Source organism: Myxine glutinosa, chromosome 8 (genome assembly GCF_964187855.1).
Source record: "Myxine glutinosa chromosome 8, kmMyxGlut1.1, whole genome shotgun sequence".
Lineage (NCBI taxonomy): Eukaryota > Metazoa > Chordata > Myxini > Myxiniformes > Myxinidae > Myxine > Myxine glutinosa.
The window spans coordinates 115,770,490-115,783,513 of record NC_136268.1 but is presented as its reverse complement, the minus strand read 5'-3'; positions in this window follow the sequence as shown (position 1 = coordinate 115,783,513).

Below are 13,024 nucleotides of genomic sequence, written 5' to 3'. Positions count from 1 at the left end.
GGGAAACCTAATACACACTTTGGGGGTTTTAAAATGACAGAATATGTCTTTATTAGAAAGAAAAAAAATGAACATTGAAGACGACGCTGCTAACAAAATACAACGCTCTAACGCATAACCACGAGTTTATACTACATTTACAACAAATATGAAAACTATTTTCATATCACAATGTTAAATATAGAATATATAGAAGATAATGTTAAAAGAAAATGAGCCCTATCTTCCAATGGTAAAAAATCCTTCAAAAAAATCCTGGATCGGGAATAATATCCTGAGCTTCACCAAAAACGAATCAATTCTTCCTTATCCCAAGGGCAATCAGCCCACCAACTTTCATCCAAATCCGTTCAGAACTTTTCCAGATATCTTGTTCACAAACACACAAACACACACACACACACACGGACACAAGTGAATGCTTTACTCCCTGGCGGGAGTAATAAAATGGCACTTGGCATTCCTCCACCAGGCTGAACAGTTTCCATTTTGTGTCCCACTGATAGGCCGAATTTGCATCCGGACCTGAACCAAAATCTAATCTTGTGGCGGACACAAAAGCCCACTGGCGTGGTGACATCATTCCGCGCACCAAGTGGGCGGTGGCCACGCCCGAGGGGTAGGCGTGGCCTCATGATATACACCGGGCGCGCAGCCCGGAGCGCGCCAGTGTTACAGTGAGCTCCTGAAATAAAGACGCTTATAAGTTACCGCTTGTCCGCTTCCTCCTTGCTCGCAAGCAGCGCGCGTAACGCCGCACTTTAATCTGCTTGTTCTTGTCACAACCAACTCATCTACCAAGTGTTGTCATAACGCACCCGCTACTTTTTTAAATATTGTTTTTGGCTCCATCTCTCAATGGTGAAGAATCACGTTATTGTGGCGGACACGAAAGCTCACTGGCGTGATGGCATCATTCCGCGCACCAAGTGGGCGTGGCCGCGGGATATACACCGGGCGCGCAGCCTGGAGCGCTCCAGTGGAGCTCTTGTAATAAAGACTCTTTGAACTAACCGCGTTGTCCGCTTCCTCCTTGCTATACAAGTAGCGCGCGTAGTACCGCGCTTCATTGGTGACCCTCCGACGTTCTGGTCAGCCGTCACTGACCACCCGAACCCGCCACAGCAATGGCAACCAACGCGGTCCAAATCAAACTCCCCGAGTTCTGGGAAGCTCAAGCCGAAGTTTGGTTCCTGCAGGCAGAAGCCCAGTTCCGACTTTGAGGCATCACGGTGGACGAGACCATGTACTGCCACGTCGTCGCCTCCCTCGGGCCCGGCACGGCCGCTCGCGTCGTGTCGGTCCTAAGGAACCCACCGGCCGACGGCAGGTACGAGGCGATCAAGCGTCTCCTCCTCGCCACGTTCGGCCTCACGGTGGACGCATGGGCTGACCACCTCCTGGACCTCCCCGAGCTCGGTGACACGCGACCGTCGGTCCGCATGGACCATATGCTGTCGTTGAAGGGCTACGAAACCCCGAACGCTCTATTCCGGGCGTTATTTCGACGCCAGCTGCCGGCACGAGTACGCCTCACCTTGGTCGGTTCTGCAACGATGGAACCCAGCTCGCGCTGCCGAGGCCGACAGGTTCTTCGCGGCTTTGGACACGTAGGCGAGTTTTGGCGCGGCCGTCGCGAATCCCGAGGCTGATGCACACCTCGTGGCTGATGCTGATGCACACCTCGCGGCCGCCGCCACGCCCCGCCCACCACCGTCGCCGCGGAGAAAACCGCGGCCTCCGCCGCCAACCTGGTGTTTTTTCCACGCCCAGTTCGGCCACGAGGCTCGGCAATGTCGCCCGCCGTGCTCATTCGGCAGGTCGGGAAACGCCCGGGCCGGCCCTCGGTAGTGGTACTGAGCGCCGGCCGTTCAAACAGCCTACTGTTCATCACGGACACCTTATCCGGGCGCAGTTACCTGTGCGACATGGGAGCGCAGGTGAGTGTCGTTCCCGCCGGTACGTCCGACAAGCAGACCGCGGGCCGGGGCCCCGCGCTGCTTGCTGCCAACGGTACGTCCATTCACACATACGGAAAAAGCTGCCTTTCTCTGCGGTTCGGAGGGCAGGTTTTCCGGTGGTCGTTCGTCACTGCCAACGTGCCTATGGCACTGCTTGGCACGGACTTCCTCTGTGCCAATGGCCTGTTGGTGGACGTAAAGCATAGAAGGCTTGTCCAGGCTGAGACGTTCAGCTCGCTCGCTTGCGCGCTGCCCGCCTCGTTGAGCAGCTCCCGGAGTGGCTCATCGAGCGGCTCGCCGAGCGGCTTGCTGAGCGGTTCGGTTCTGGCCAGGTTCATCTGTACGCTTCCGGCAGCGAACGAATTCACCCGCCTATTCGCCGGCTTCCCGGCCCTCACGTGGCCCACCTTCTCGGCGGGGGCTGTCAAGCACGGGGTGGAACACCACATCCCCACCGCCGGGCCACCGGTCTACGCCCGGGCACGCCGCCTCGAGCCGACGAAGCTCGCGGTAGCTAAAGCGGCGTTCGCTACGCTGGAGCGGCTCGGCATCGTGCGGCGTTCCGAGAGTGCTTGGGCGTCGCCGCTCCACATCGTGCCAAAGCCCGGCGGGGGATGGCGACCGTGCGGGGACTACCGGCGCCTCAACAACGCCACCACCCCCGACCGCTACCCCGTCCCCCACATTCAGGACTTCTCTGCCCGGTTGGCGGGCATGTCCTTCTTTTCAAAGGTGGACCTCATACGCGGCTACCATCAGGTCCCCGTCAGGCCGGAGGACATCCCGAAGACGGCGGTCATCACGCTATTCGGACTTTTCGAATTTCTTCGGATGCCCTTCGGATTGAAAAATGCGGCTCAGGCGTTCCAGCGACTAATGGACAGCGTCTTGCGTAACTTGGATTTCGTCTACGTCTACCTGGACGACATCCTCGTCGCCAGCGCGTCCCGCGAAGAGCACCTACACCATCTCTGCACGCTCTTCGAACGTCTGGGCCAGCATGGCCTCATCGTGAACCCCGCCAAGTGCCGGTTCGGCGTCGCCGACATCGACTTTTTGGGGCACCGCGTCACCAGGCACAGGGCCGTCCCCCTACCGGCCAAGGTGGAGGCGGTGAAGGGCTTTCCACGCCCCCGCACGATCAAGGGGCTCCAAGATTTCCTGAGCATGGTAAACTTTTCCCATCGGTTCCTGCCCCGCATCGCCCAGCTCCTGCGCCCCTTGCACGAGGCCCTCCGAGGGAAGCCGGGCAAAGGTGACGTTACCTGGACCGAGCAGATGGACGCGGCGTTCGCGTGCGCGAAGCTCGCCTTGGCTAACGCCAACATGCTCGCGCACCCGGCGCCCGATGCACCGATCGCCCTCACCACCGACGCCTCAGACTACGCGGTGGGCACGGTGCACGAACAATTGGTGCGTGGTGACTGGCAACCGCTGGCGTTCTTCAGCCGGCAGCTTCGCCCGCCCGAACGCCGTTATAGTACCTTCGACCGCGAGTTGCTCGGGCTTCACCTGGCGGTCAGGCACTTCCGCCATCTGCTCGAGGGCCGTGCGTTCACGGCCTTCGTCGACCACAAGCCACTGGTCTTCGCGATGGGCAAGGTCGCCGAGCCGTGGTCGGCCCGGCAGCAGCGTCACCTCTCGGCCGTGTCCGAATATACAACGGACATCCGGCACGTCGCGGGGAAGGACAACCCGGTGGCGGATTGCCTTTCCCGGTCCATCGCCCACACAGTCCACCTTGGCATCGACTATGCCCGGATGGCGGCGGACCAGGCCGCCGACCCCGGCGTCCAGGCCTTGCGGACCGCCGTCATGGGCCTCCGCGTCACCGAGGTGCCGTTCGACGGTGCGGGCACGGCCCTGTTGTGCGACGTCTCCCTCGGGCGGCCTCGCCCCATCGTGCCCGCGGGCTGGCAGCGCCAGGTTTTTGACGCCATCCACGGCCTGTCCCACCCGGGCACGAAGGCCTCCCAGAGGTTGGTCGCCGACAAGTTTGTCTGGCATGGCCTCCGGAAGGCCGTCCGCGGCTGGACCAGGACGTGCCTCGCGTGCCAGCACGCAAAGGTGCACCGGCACGCCCAGGCCCCATTGGCCCCGTTTACGGTGCCGGAACGTAGGTTCGACCACGTGCACGTGGACCTGGTGGGACCTCTGCCCCCCTCGCGGGGTTTCACCCATGTCCTGACAATGGTGGACCGCACCACCCGGTGGCCGGAGGCCGTGCCTTTGGCGGCGACGACGGCGGCGGACATCACGCAAGCGTTCATCGCCACCTGGGTCGCCCGGGTTCGGCGCCCCCTCGGACATCTCGTCCAACCGTGGCCCCCAGTTCACCTCAGAGCTCTGGGGGGCTCGGGGTCCAGCTGCACCGAACCACGGCCTACCACCCCCAGGCCAACGGCCTGTGCGAGCGGTTCCACCGCTCGTTGAAGGCCGCGCTCCGGGCCACCCTCCGCGACGGCGGCTGGGTCGACAGGCTCCCCTGGGTCCTGCTGGGCCTCCAGACGGCGCCCAAGGACGACCTGCGCGCATCCGCGGCGGAGTTGGTCTTCGGACAACAGCTGCGGGTGCCGGGCGAGTTCCTCCCCGACCCCAAGGCACCATGGTCCGCGGCGCAGGAGCGCTCCGCGCTGCAGGAGACCGCCCGGAGGTTCGCCCCGGTGCCGACGGCGCACCACGGGCACCCGCCTACGCACGTCGCCCTGGAGCTTCGCACCACGGAGTACGTCTTCGTCCGGCACGACGCCCACTGGACACCACTGCGGCCCCCGTACAACGGGCCTTTCCGTGTGCTGGAGACCGGGGTGAAACATTTCACCTTGGACATCGGCGGTACTCCCGACCGCGTCTCAGTGGATCGCCTCAAGCCGGCCCACCTCGACGTGGACCACCCACCGCCGGTGGCTCGGCCCCCGCGTCGGGGCCGCCCCCCTGCGGGCGGACCCCCGGCACCGCCGAGGCCCGCCGGCATGCCGCCCCCCGGTCCTGCACCCATCCCGGGTGCAGCCGGAGGCATCCCAGCTGGCATCCCTGCACCCCGGACGCCGCCAGTCGCCAGAGGGCGCTTCGGCCGGGTCATCTGTTTGCCCCACAAACTGGCCCTCCAGGTGCGTGGGAATTCTGGGGGGGCACGTGTGGCGGACACGAAAGCTCACTGGCGTGATGGCATCATTCCGCGCACCAAGTGGGCGGCGGCCACGCCCGAGGGGTAGGCGTGGCCGCAGGATATACACCGGGCGCGCAGCCCGGAGCGCTCCAGTGCTACAGTGGAGCTCTTGTAATAAAGACTCTTTGAACTAACCGCGTTGTCCACTTCCTCCTTGCCATACAAGTAGCGCGTGTAGCACCGCGCTTCATTATAGATTTTTAAAATTCTAATATCCACATTCGCATCTTCACTAAATCGAAACCAAATCGATTCGTCTTTCCAACACACCCAACCTGTCCACCAAGTTTCGTCCGAATCCGTCCATAACTTTTTGATATATTGTTACGTTTGTGGGGGTAGATGGAGGAATCCCAGAGTAAAGAAAGGATTGTATAGTTATAGTAGCATGGACCGTGGAATCCATGGACCATGGAGAGGTTATAGCATGGACAGTGGAGGAGATCTCAATGTACAGTCATACCCCGTTTTACGCCATTTCGACCGACACCAAATCAGACTTTACGCCACTCTTCTAGAGTAAATTTCAGTTCAGCAAACGTCATTATGTGCGACTTTACGTCACTCCTACATCATCATCTCCTTTATCTCGAAGGAGGAGAAGACCATGCCAGGCTACAAAAGTCGCGAAGGAGCGGCTAACACGCTAATGCTTGGGGGTAATTGCACCGGCGACTTCAAGCTGAAGCCGCTCTTGCTGTATCTTGGTGTATCATGTGTGTGAGTACGAGGATGAGCTTTAGGCGCAAATGAGGAATTGAATGAGGATCTTTGGAATGAACTTGGTGAAATGAGGCATTGATCGAGAATGGTTGTGTGTGTGAGAATCTGGTTATCGTTGAACTTGGTGAAATGAGGCAATGGTCTGGGCTGACCGGAGAAAGTGTATGAGTGGTGTATTGAGGACATGTGTAATGGTGTTGAGTGATTGACTTGCATGGGGTGCAAGTGGATAAATGGAGAGAATACTTGGTGTGTGGGAATAAATGGTGTGTGGAGTGAGTAGTGTGGATTGAGTGGTGTGGAGTGCATGGTGCGAAGGAGTGGATGGGGGAGGATGGACCCCTTCACGAATACCCGGGGAGGGTAGTTTAAAGTTAGGTAGAGGGAGTAGGTAAATTGTTTGGAAATTGACATCTGTGGTGCAAAAAGTAGCAAGTTGTTATTGATGCATATCCTTGTAAAGAACCGATCGACGTGTGCATGTGCACATGTGCATGGATTTGCAAATGCCTGCCTGTACGTCGTCGTTTCTACGTATACCGCATCGTCCAAAAATAAAGAAGCAGGCAACTTCGGCCGCTCGAGGAAAGACGGGGCACGCCTACGACTCGGAGGTGAGCGTCGATCCCTAAAACGGCCGGGTTCACGGAACCCTGAGCTCGTTTGTTCATCACAGACGACATGACACGACCACCGGTGAAACTGCTCGGACACGTTGGGTAAAGCACGCCATGGTGAAGCGGGCCGCGGAGCCACTCGGCACACAAGCCAGCTCACGGTCGACACGTCCGTGCCGGTCACCCCATTCGAGGAGAAGACCCGACCGATAGAAAACAACGGAGGGACTCCCGACGGGGAGCGGCAAAGATTCAGGGCGAAGCCGCAGCCTCCTCCAGTTATTTACTCTAGTTTTACGAATTACGGTGTTTGTCTTCATTTTAAGGCATTTTTAAGACATTACGCCCGGTTTACGTCAAAAACCGAGTTACGTCACGGCTTATGGAACCAATTAATGACGTAGGCCGGGGTATTACTGTATTTAAATAGGGAAACTGGAGCTTAAGATTGTTTATTTGTCTTCACACGAGGGGTGAAGCTGTGTTAACGAGGTAGGGATTATGGTTAGTTTTCCCTAGTATGTGAATGCCCTTTGACGCTTTCCCTTACGTTTTACAGTTACAAGGCCGGCCATGCAAAACCTCCATTAAACCACCACAACCGCCGACAGTACCCAGACATTGCCGATCGGCAAGTAAGCCACACCTTAATGAACACTCACGCCAAGCAAAGCCGGCAGGCCACACCCCGAATGTTGTGATTGGTCGAGAGGAACGTAGGGTGATTTGAAAGCACTTTGCGATTGGTCGGGTTGACGTCAGAGCCAGATGCTTCAAGAGGAGGGAGAGGAAGAAGAGCGCATCTCGCTCTCTCTCTCTCTCTCTCTCTCTCTCTCGGTGTGGGTTTTTGGAGGAGGAAGGCGGAACCATTGTGTGGTCCTGGAGCTTGGAGTTTGGGGCGCACTTTTGAAGAGAGTGGGGAGCTCTTGGCTGTGTGGGCAGCATTGTGAGGTGTTGTTTTGGCTGTTGGTGCTCTTGAGAGGCAGAGGAGGCCGCAAGCGAACCAAAGGAGGCCGTCCTGTCCGCCTGCCTCATGCCGGTGGCTACTTCGGGCATGGCACGGCTGTCATCTTGTGAGACATCGAGCTCTGGGCCTCGTCCCCAGCTGCAAACCTCGCAGAGAGGCTCGTGAGGCCAGAGCTAAGTGACTGCACTATAAAAAGGGAACATTTATTTTATTTTGTCTATTCCCTTGTCTGTATTTGAGTCCGTATGTGGAGGTACCTCACATAGGAATTCGTTTTTACCTCAACATTTCATTTGACATTTTTGTTATTGGTTCCGGGTGTGTTTGGTTTAATTAAGAATCTCAAATTCCTTCATTCCCGCGTGCCAAAAATAACCGTCATCTTCGGGGGACGCCTTGGAGTTAAAGCTGGTTCGGCTATTCGTCCAAGGCTGGTGTTCATGGGCTACGGATAGGACAACTGGTGTCGTGGAGTAGGATACGAACTTTCTGACACCATAGGACAACTGGTGTCAGGAGCAGTATTAGAACCCTGTGGGACATTCGGGGTTCAGGGTGCGGTTCAGGGTGCCAAATTCCTTGAAAGTCCAATGAATGTCCCATGTGGATTAAAAACTGCAAAGATATCTGGGACTAAAGCGTAATGATGTCCAACACTAAACGTTTGCAAAATCTGAATATTTCCACAAGTGGGGTTGTCGGTTTGTTTTATGATTGATAAAAGGCATTTGAGTCTCAGCCATAGGTATTTGCCTCAAAAATGCACCTTGATTTGTATTGGTTGTTAAATGCATCTAAATAAATAGATGAAGTGGTGAATGTTGAAAATGCCAAGTTATTTACAAATAAATATGCTCAAGTTGGGTATCATGTCATGCTTATTAGACCTTATAAGTGCATGTCTATGTAGGCTAAATATAGCATAGAGGTATGCACGCTCACCTTTGAGCTATCTAGTCTGGATTGGAATCCCGACCCAGCTATAATCTATCATCCTGGCGCTTCGCATGCAGGGCGAGGCCATCCATCGAAAGGGTATCAATTAATTGGACCGATCTGCCAGCATGAGAGGTTGGTGGATGTTACAGATCGCACGGTCTTTCATGAAGTGTCGGCGAGTTATCGTCGGTACCCTAAACAACTTCCAAATTCTTGCCACCTTCAGTCAAACGTAATAGCTGGTCAGCCAGTTTGTGCCAGACTTGGGTCAAAACCCTTCACTGGCAGACCTAAGCTGGGAATAATTTGGGCCATTAAAATAAATAGTAGTAGGGAAATGTATGTCAAAAAACTTAACACCATTTATGTCTGGAAACCATGAAGGCAACTGTGGCACCTTACAATTGCAGTGACTTAGGGGGAGGAATTGACTGCAGTTGCCTTCATGGGAGAGGCATTAATGACAGAGTTAAAGGCAAAATTAGTGAGGGACCTTTGTTCCATTTCAAATTCTCCCAAGAATGGTGAAGGACTTTGGCCCGGCGGTCTTCGCAGGACTGACGATGCCCCCAACATGGGCGAAACCGGCATGCCAGTTGGCTTGTGATGCTTTTTTTTTAGGTCACTCAGTTTGTGCTGACACTTTGGAAAATGTATTTTAGCTGCTGCAACTTCCTCTGGCAGTGTAGCTAAGAGACCGATTTGCCGTCCAAAAGCCAACGGGTCTATTTTAAACGGGTGAGGTCTTTTAAATGCATGTCTATGAATATAAAATAACTTTTAATGATTAAGGTAAATGTCAAGCAGGCATGGAGTAACAATAAAGTTCACCACCTGATTTAATGGACTTTGGACAAAGGTTAAGGTTGTGGATTCTCCACTCAGAGGTTTTGAGATTAAAGCGTTGAAACTTCGATGATGAATGGATCCCAGCTGATCTTTGCAGGGGAGGGGTGGGGGCATCCAATTTAATTTTAAAAAGTCAATTAATTGTTTTCATGTTAATTATTGAACTTTGGTAGAAATGTAAGTTTACCTTTAAGAATGGATGATTGCTTGGATTGTCTGCCTTGGTTGTAAGTTGGTTAAATTTTTGTCTGTTTTAATGCGGAGTGCAAGTTTATAAATTCTTCAAATCTTTCTTTGCTTGTCATTGGTGCCTCAGCATCATTGTGGCAAATAACTAATCACTCTGGTGGTTTTCACCTTCATGACCGAGCTCAATTGGATTCTCAACAAGAGGGAGAATTGCTTTCAATTACATGTCCCTTACCGGTCCCAATGAATGTTCTTGTTCCAAGCAAAAAGGGCATAACTCTGAAAAATTGACGAAACACCCCAAAACTCAAAAGTGTTCTGTAACTTATCATAATAAAGCAATGTACCAAGTTTGAGTTGAATATGTTAAAGGGCAAGGAAAAAAAAGTGCAGAAAACCACAGGTGGGATGGACAGACCGACAGAGAGCAAACCTATAGCCCCCTCCGGGTAAGGGACTAATAAAGATGGAACTAGAGAGTTCATAGAAAACCTTACTCCACACAGCCTCGAGAAATATCGACATGGGGAGGGTCTGCAAGCTGTAAATGTAATTGGTCAAGATGATGTAAAATGCCGTAATATTTTGTCCAAGTATTGCTGAACGGAAGGTTTTTGAAAGTGCCAATTAAGGCGATTTGTGTTCTATGGTGTTCAGGTGTATAGTTTAATTGAAATAAAATAAAGATTTTAACATTTGGAGAAAAAAAAACTTTTTTCGTTGGAATTAACCTTTAGAACCCACTAGAATTGCCCATGAGAATTACCCTTTAGAATTAATTACCCTGTAGAATTATTAATTACTCTTAGCTCTTACACGATTCTGTATACAAAAATAAAAAAACACCCATTAGAATTACCCTTTGAAACTCACCTTTCAACCCCATTAGAACCCTCTATAATTAAACACGGTGGGCTAGAAAGGTTCTTCTTCTTCATTTTTTTAAGGACGGATGGACGGAAGGACATAACCAAATATTGAAGCGGCTTCACCGCTTAAAAATAATCTGACTTTGCGAGTTTGCTTTCGCCTGGTGTTGGCTTAATGGTTAAAGTGTCGACTAAAGTGTCGGTTAAAGGTTAAAGTGTCGACTTGGGATTCTAGGGTCCTGAGTCCAACTCCTGGTTGGTCGTTGAATTAACACCAGGGGGGTTGACTCAGCCTGTCGTCCTTCCGAGGTCGGCGAAATGAGAACCAGCTTGCTGGGATGAACGAGCCATTCGAGTGTCCTGCGTAGAATAGCTTAGAAACTGCTTCGGCAGCCCTATTCATCTGAAGATGCAGGAGTGGACATCATCAGCATCTGTGTTCTTGTGCAATTGGCGACGAGATGCTGTACAATTTGCCAAAATCAGAGCCAATGTACTGCTAAACTGCAGATTAATGTTCAAACTGTAACATTCAATTGAAATTTCGTTCCTCAATCATAAACCAATGTTGGTAGACAGACAGACAGACACAAAGTGAACGAATTGCTTAATCCCGTTTTTCACTTCGACCGTGCGGGGTAAACGTCACAGCTCCACTGCAACCATGAAAACACACTTCGTTACCTGCGGCACCGAAGGTCAACGGAGGTTACGTTTTCACCCGTCTGTTTGTCTGTCTGTCTGTCTGTTAGTTAGTAGGATATCTCAAAAAGTGATGGACGGATCGGATGAAGCATGGTGGACAGGTTGGGTGTGTGATAAGAAACAATATTGATTAGATTTTGGTGGAGATCCAGATCTGTATACTCGAAAGAATTTGTTGTGATTCTTCACTATTGAGAGATTCAGGCCAAAAATGATATGCTGTATAGTATTAAAAAAACCACCTTTAGAGGCCATTTTTCCCCGCAAAGCAGGGGTTGGCCTTTTTCGGGAACCGTGGTTGTTGTTGTTTTTCGGTCCCCTATTTGAAGCAATGTTTTACGGCCGGATGCCCTTCCTGACGCCAACCCTTTTTGCCGCCTTTAACGACAAACGGAATTACCAGTGAACTGGTACTCAATTAGCCGACCACGGAAGGATGACAGGCTGAGTCAACCCCCCTGGCGTTAATTATGACAGGCTGAGTCAACCCCCCTGGCGTTAATTATGACAGGCTGAGTCAACCCCCCTGGCATTAATTCAGCGATCGACCGGGATTCGAACCCAGGATCCTTTGGTTATCCTAAGCCGGCACCCTAGCCGCTAGCCCAACACCAGGGATCATATATATAGTATATAGGGCTGTATAGTATAATATCTCAAAAAGGTATGGACGGACTATGGATGGATTTGGTCTTCTTCCACCTCCTTTCTGGCTTCTCACCCCCCACCCCCCAATCCTCATCCCCCAAGTACATTATCTGCAAGATATACCTGGTTAACCAGGAACCCCCTTCTGGTGAAACTGCCAAATCCAGAACCACTGTTCAGCTCGACACATCTGTTCCTCTTTTTCCCCCACCTGTGGACAAACGTTCACATTATGTTCAATCTCATTCTTCCCTCCAGGTCTTCAAGATAGGTGCTCAACACCACCCCAAATCATTCCCCATCCAAACCCCTGATCTTTTCTGCACCCATTAAACCACCCCTAACCACTCCCAAAATGTTGCTTATGTTTCCATGTTGTCCACCCCTTGCGTTCTCCCTTACCCCTCATCATCACCTGCATCCCTTGTTTGTCCCTCTCCGTATATTTTCTCCCTCCATCTTTTTGTAGGCATTTTCACTTTTTCCTGCAGGTTCCCTTTTGTTTTGTTGTGGCCTGATCTGTTCTGTGCTCGAGCCCTTCCACGAGCCTCGACTGTGTGTGTGCAATATATATATATATTGTCGTTCTACTCGATCAAACTTTACATACGGTATCTTCCACGACGCCAAAGAGCGAAGCCGAAGTTAAAAGACACCTGTAGCTGTACCTGTTGCACGTCGTCTCTAAGCATATAATTTCACAAAGATAACAGCACACCACAACCTTCTCTTTTCAAGGCACGGTGAGATTCTTTCCTTCATTTTCCTTAACTTGTCTGCAAACGCGAGAGCCGGATTTCCGTAATTCCGTTTCCAGCCAAAGATGCAGTACCCGCCCCCGCACCGAACGTGCAAGGGTGTATGTTTTTAGTAAGATTCAGCTCTACAGGGAACCCACCAAATCAGGTTTTATTAAGCTTCGAGGTTAGCTCACTCCCGCCTGAAACACCCGGCATTTCCACAGCCATGGACGCCTCCCATCTAATGACTATAACCGGGATCGAATCTGTTTAGCTTCTCCGATAATTCTATCGTGCGCTAAAAAAATTAAGCAGCGAGACACCAACGCTGCTAACGGTAACAGCAATTATGTTTTACACCGCCCTAAAGCAGCCCGTCAAATACATCGAAATTAACGCGACCATGCAAATATATCGCCTCACCTATATTCCAGATTTTCCTTTTCAAACCCTTTTTACCTTCAATTTTTATTTTTTCATGTCTTCGACAAGCTTTCGTTGAATTGCAATCGTCATTCTCCCGATTCGGATTCGCTGGTCTCTCTCGTGCACCGCTGTCCCCACGTGACTCCGTCCTCACGCCCCTCCCTCTTGAACTTCCTTGCTTTTAAATTCGAACCGCTCGCCTTTCACGTTCACCGCACCATT